This window comes from Mya arenaria, chromosome 11, assembly GCF_026914265.1.
Source record: "Mya arenaria isolate MELC-2E11 chromosome 11, ASM2691426v1".
NCBI lineage: Eukaryota > Metazoa > Mollusca > Bivalvia > Myida > Myidae > Mya > Mya arenaria.
In genome coordinates this window covers 25,093,321-25,100,533 of record NC_069132.1, presented here as the reverse complement: position 1 = coordinate 25,100,533, position 7,213 = coordinate 25,093,321, and positions in this window count along the sequence as shown.

The following is a 7,213-nucleotide window of genomic DNA, read 5'->3' as shown; positions in this document are numbered from 1 at the left end:
AAATAAAAAGAACGATTATAATGATCAGGTACTGTATAAAAATTCTTTACTCTCCGGATAGTAGCCAGATCAAACTAGTATATGATATGCTACGCGATGATTTTAACAATAATATATGTATAACGGTTATAACGGGGCTTATTATATACAAACCTTATTGAACCACCTTGGGATGACTGACATTTGGCTTAATCAAGATGTTATCTATTGATATAATACAAATAATGCAAAGATTAATCGACAATTATAAACAGACATGGTATGGACGAATCAACTATCTAATTGAGCTTTGCTCATATTCATTATTTTGTTTTTGACCAGGAAACGTACCTTTGTGATCTCACTGAAAATAAATTTAAAATTGCTTTCACCAAACGAAGAACTTCATCACACGATCTACGTATAGAAATAGGCAGATATACTTATACTCCTCGACACGAAAGACTATGTAATAATTGTAACATGAAAATTATTGAGGATGCATATCATTTCCTTATAGTTTGCCCTAAACACAGATAATTGCGAAAAAGGTATGTAAGCATTTTTTACTGCAGATGGCCAGCATTAAAAAAAGAAAATTTTATGATTACTAAATCGCCAAAAATAGTTCTAAGTCTATCAGTTTATACTAAAGTAGGTATATTTTTCATTTTGCATTAGAAATTAAATGTATATTTTTTTCTTCCGTGTATTCTTGTGCACTTGTACCACTGGACTTCATTGTATGTTATTTTTTGTAAGGCTATCATGTTGCCACAACAGTAATGCATATAACGCTTATGTTATTTTATGTTATGTTATGTTATGTTAAACATTGCTATGATGTAAATTAAAATTAATCAGTTAATTAAAAATAAATCATTTATTACACGATTCGCTAAATAAGTTTAACTTTTATATACCTCTAGTTTCCAATCTATTTTTTAATGTTTAATGCTACTTCATACAGTGAAATGTTGTCGCAGTAAATGAACAATTCCCAAGGAATGGAATATGAAGACATGTTTGTCGGTAGACAGCCAGCAATGGCAACAAGTTGGACAGAGCGGGCGAACAGCTGTGGCAAAGTCTGGGTTATCACAGGATCCGAAGAAGAGGAAAATGGATTCGTCAGGTAGCGTCGAGCTATCCTCTTTCGAGCTCATATCTATGCATGACAAAATTAACGTTTTAATCTCCAAAAAAAATACAATAGAGAAATCACATGCACATATGGACCGGAATTTGGCGTTTAAATACAAAATTATTGATTTGGAAACAAAGCAACGTAGGAATAGTTTACTTATCTACGGAATGCAAGAGGGTTCGACTCGCAGTACATATGATGAGGTCAATGACTTCCTTTATGGCAATTTAAATATAACTCCAGGGAAAATTATGTCTAGGAAGTGCCGAACGGCAGTGACCTCCATCAGGATATGAAAAATGCCAGGTACCTAGCTGGAACGGGAATGGCCATAGATAAGGACTATTCCGGAAGATGTACGCCAAGCCCGAAAAAAAACTTAGGCAGTTATACAAAGAGATCAGGGCACGAAATCATTCATCTAAGACTCAACTAAGACATACGGCTAATAAACGGAAATATTGTGCAAGATGAATTTCCGAGCTGGCACCGTTTGCTACACAGTTCTTCAAAATTGCCTCAACACGCACAGGAAGCAGTTAGGCCCACCGATGTTGAGGGTACGTTTACACAACGTCCGTTGAACACGGTGATCATAATCGACACTATGCAACAGATCACACAACAAATGGGTGCTAGTCAACTACCTAGGAGCTCTTTACAACCACCTGTAAGTTTAAGCGTGCGAGCTACTGGCGCAACTCAGACACATATGAGTGCTAGCAGACATATAATGGACTACAGCCACCAACATGTGAGCGCTAGTCAACCATCGACGTTTACAGACTGGATAGTACCACAAACCCGCAGTGATAAATCATTTAAATTTGTAAACACGAACCCATTCTCATTACTTGACACTGATAATTACCAGTTGATTAGCAAGATATGCAGCATAACAGTTGCAATACTACAAGAGTCACTGTTGATACACAGAAGCAGCGTGGGAGACCTAGGTCACGTGCCAAGTCTACAGACAATCGGGATAGAGCGAGATCTGAAACCGATGAATGAAAACAAGAGCACTCAGGTGTCAACTCAGGTTCACGTTGACTAGGGTTTTCCAAGAGCGAACATTGTAAACATTAGTGACCATTCTTCACCCAGATTCGCAATGCTTAATGTACAAGGATTAATTCCTAAAAGGCAAAATAAACTTGAGTTTTCTGAAGTCAGATATATTTTTGAAAACAATGACACATGTTTTACGGAGACATGGGGATCTGATGACTTTAACCTTTCTATTTCAGGTTTTGAAACTTTTATTTTGAATAGAGAAGAGAAGCTTATTGGTACAGGAGGTTTAATAATTTATGTATAGAGATAAGATAGATTTGTCAGCAAAAATATGTTTGTTATGTCACATAGCACATATGGATAAAGCTTGACGGTAGTTTTTTTTTCATTTTTGATACTGATTTAGTGTTTCTTTGCCTTTGTTATATTATACCAAGTACATCCAGCGGAAATGCTCTTGCTGATGCAAATACCTACGATGTTATAGTTGAAAAAATATTATACAAATTCAGTACAAGTATGGTGAATATAAATGCACTTACATGTTGCTCAGTGAACATAATTCTAGAATTGGAATGCTTCCAGACTTTGTTCCGGACGACTCAGAATCACTTATTTACTTAAATACCTTACCTGATGATTACAATGTTGATAATGTGGTAACAAGATTATCACATGACAAAGCCACAAATGCTAATGGTTCATTATTGGCGGATTTTCTAAAGCAGACTGGTTTACGTGTGGCTAACGGACCATTCGGAACTCCTCGGCCATTTTTTCCAAAAACAACCTCGGATGTATAGAGGTACATCAGTTGAAGTAGTTCGTAAAATTTTGAATTATATCATTAATTAAATGTAATGTTTTAGAGTTGTATTTATTGATCTAAGTTTAAATTGATTGCCATTGAATTGTATTATTGCAAACATAATTAAGAATCCCAAGAGTCAAGTCACAATGTTTAACTGCTAAATAAAATTACTACGCGATCTACTTGCAGCGGACTTAAACGTACCACTTTTTAAGTATGTAAACCGTCCAAATACATCAGAGGTTGTTTTCGATAAAATGGCCGAGGAGCTCCGAATGCTAACGGACGAGATTGCAATGACGACGGAGCATACATATATCGGAAGTGCGGGATTTAGTTAAGTTGATTATTGTATACCGAGTGAAATATTATTAAATCAGTTTACATCATTTATCACGAATGGTCCCAATTTATTATCCGACTTTTGTCTTGTCGAAATTACATTGCAGGAAAACATTGATATCTTACATGTAAATGATCCTTATAATATTCATATTACACGAACAACGCGGACATTCTTAACTGTAAGTGGAAGCCGAAGTATAAAGACGATTTTATCTGTAGTATTTCAAGTGAGAACTTTAAGCGGAGCATTTTTAAACTGACACAGATTAAACGGCAGACGATATGAATCATTGAACAGACGGCTTACTTTTATGCATTGATTTAGTTTGTAAACCATTATTTTGCAAACGGACTAGTGGACAATCGGTGACGAGCGAAAACTCCAATTAAGTCAATAAAAATGCCTCGGGAAGTTTTGACGATGTTGTGCCGAATAAAAGACAGAATTTTTACTATAAGCTTAATTTATTAAGGCAAGATAATAGTTAGTTAAATAGGTAAGAAATGGTGCAAGCCAGAAGCATAATTTTATAAGAATGAAGTGTGGTCCTTTAAATATGAAAAGGCAAAAACAAAAACAAATACGTTGTTACATGCGCGATTTAAAAACGCAAAGTTGTATTGGCGATTATTTAAAGCTGCACTCTCACAGATTTATCATTTTTACAACTTTTTTTTTATTTTTTGTCTTGGAAAGAGCATATTTTTGCGTAAATATCTGCAAACCAATAATATAAGATTGCTGACAAAAAATCAGAGCGTAGATTTTCATATTTCCGTTCGAAAAATAAGGTTTTATGGCCTAAACCGTTACTAACGGTTTAAGAAAAATGCATCGAAGATCATTTTTTTAACTGAAATATAAAAATCCGCTATCTGATTTTTTGTCAACAGTCTTATTTAACTGGTTTCCATGGATTTTCGCAAAAATTGGCTCATTCCAAGAGAAAAAGGTTGTCAAAGCGTTCAGTCTGTGAGAGTGCAGCTTTAAAGAATCCTCTGATGTTAACTCGCCTCAAAATATTTCTTTGAATTCTTTTACGGATTATTTTAAGGCGATTAACAATTCAGACGATGGATTTTTCCAGGCGGATGAAGAGGTTATATATTTTATTGAAGCAATATTAGATAGCAAATGAAGATTTTGTTTAATGAATTAGATGTTCCCTTCACTGTCGAAGATGTCAGCAGAAATGTCAAAGATTTAAATATTGGTCGTAGGGCAGGTCCTGATAAAGTAATAAATGGGTTCCTGTAGTATTGAAAGGACATTTCTCCGGTTGTATCATTATTGTTCAACAAACTTTTAAAATGAGGCCATTTTCCTGAATTATGGAGCGATGGGTATTTGGTTCATATTCATAAAAAGGGTAGTCTATCTAAGTGTTTTAGGGAAATTGTTTACAAGATATATACATGAACGTTTGGCAAAGACATATATATCAGTGTTAAGACACAAGTTAAAGTCCATGTGGAAACACGGATGAAATGTATGAATGTTTTCTCGGTGTCTGGCAAGGGGAGTGATTAAGCCCTTTTATATGTTCTATGTATCTTAATGACCTAGAAGACGTGTTGTTTCAGGAGCCAAAAGTATTGATCTTAACACGGTTAAACTCTTTTTATTGATGTATGCAGATGACATTGTAATTTTTGCAAAGACCAGTGTAGAAATGCAAACTAATCTTAACCTTTTAGAAAGTTAATGAAGAAGATGGAAGCTTTTTGAAAATAAAGATAAGACTTAAATTGTTGTTTACAGAAAAGAAGGTAGATAAACACAAAATATTCATTTTCATTATGGTGATTCAGAAATTGAAATTGTACCAAAGTATTGTTATTTGGGAATTGTATTTACGTCTGGAGGCTCATTTATTGAATGTCTGAAAACATTGCAAGGACAAGGAAATTAGACAATTTTTAAAATGAAGAAATACCTTCAAAGCTCTGTTAACATATCGACTGAACATGGTTTATATTTATTTGATAAAATTGTTAAGCCTTTTCTATTCCATGGATGTGAAGTTTGGGGGGGGGGGGGGGTCCCGTGCAAAGACTGTAGAAAGAATACACACTATTTTTGTAAGAAATTACTTGGTGTTAAAACTTCTACACAAAACGATTTTATTTATGGAGAACTAGGCAGGATTGATTTTTATTCAATGAGAATAACAGCTATATATACCTAAGTATAAAAAATAAAACAATTTTAATTGAAATTGAAATTAAACCTTGAAAACAAAAAAACTGGGCGGTTATGGTGAAAAATATGTTATGCAGTTTCGGTTTTCAAGATGTTTGGGGTTTGATAGCACAGGGTGTTGGTAACAAAAATATAGTCCTTAGCATATTTAAGCGTCGAGTTAAGGATATTTTTATTCAAAATTGGTACAGCCGAATAGAAAACTCAACTAGGGCAACTTTTTATAAAGTATTTGCAAACTTTGAAATGCAGTCTTATTTAAACCAAGTCAACATTCAGAAGTATAGAGTAGCACGTACAAAGTTACGTTCTTCTTCACTCCGGCTTGGTTTTGAGGCTGGTCGATTAAGAAACGTACCAAGAGAAGACCGGTTATGCGCTACATGTAATATGTTAGAAGGCGAATATCACTTGTTCTTTTCATGCATATTGTATAATGTTATACGAGATAAATATATCAAGAGATACTATATAGAAAGACCAAGTATGTTTAAAACAATTCAGTTCTTAAAATCCAACAACGCAAATGTTGTGAGGAAATAAGCTGTATTTATTTTTAATTTTGTAATGCTTTTGAAATAAGAAAGACACATACCCAAATCCAGACCAATGAAAGGAGAAGTTGTTTTATGTTGGTCGACCAAAATATATAACCAGTTTCATTAACAGGTTTATTCGCTATTAAGGTTATGAACAATATATTATTATCAGATTGGTATACTGAATTAATATAAAGTTGTTGTCTTATGATATGTCTATTTGTTTCATAATTTATTTGATTTTATTTACGAACAGTTATTTATTATTTTTGATCATGAGCCATTTGCTCTCAATTAAATATGTATTTACAAGCGTTAGTTATACCTATACTTGTTTTATGCAAATAAATGAGCACAACATAAAATATTTAACCTGTTTAAGTTTATAACAGCATTGCTACTAACAACGTGTTTTTCTAAACACGGCATTCCAGCGTTATTTTTATTGTTGTACTTCTAAAGGTCTGCCCACGCCCAATTATGGCTGCATTATGGCTTGACCCTGTCGCATCTCTAAGTTGGACAGAAACTTATTTTTGCAGTTTACGGGGAATTTGATTGGATATTCGCCAAAAGAGAATTATTTTACCCTAAAATGTCGCCAGACCTGAAATAATGACATCTAGAGTAGGCACACAGCTGTGAATATTGAGTGTATGGTGTTCAAGGTGTATATTGACTGTGACAGGCACGTGGTAGATACTGTTGTCGACTGAAAAAAAGATCAGTGACATTCCGTTTATGAGATGCGTATAGTAAAAACTTCTCTTAACACTGGCGTTTCCCGTGATACTGAACGGTGGACAATTTTAGATACGTATTAAACACTACGGCACTATAAACATATACTTAGTGTCGTTGTCAAGCTGCAGAAAAAATCAGGGCGTTTGAAACAAACACTGTACATGCAGTCAAAATAAGTCGAGACGAGAACCATGGCTGCTATGGAAACATGAGTCAAGTAATTGTCATTAAACTTCAATAAAACGATAATCTAGAGCGGACATTTAGGTGTGTTTAACAAAACCATGATTTATGAAGGTGTTTATTCAAATAATAGAACAAAGAAACAATAGGCTTGAAACGGAATGATTCACGGTTTCAATATTGAAAATTATTTTGTTAATGCTTATCATAAAAAGGCGTAGATAATAAAATAATATTCAACCGTT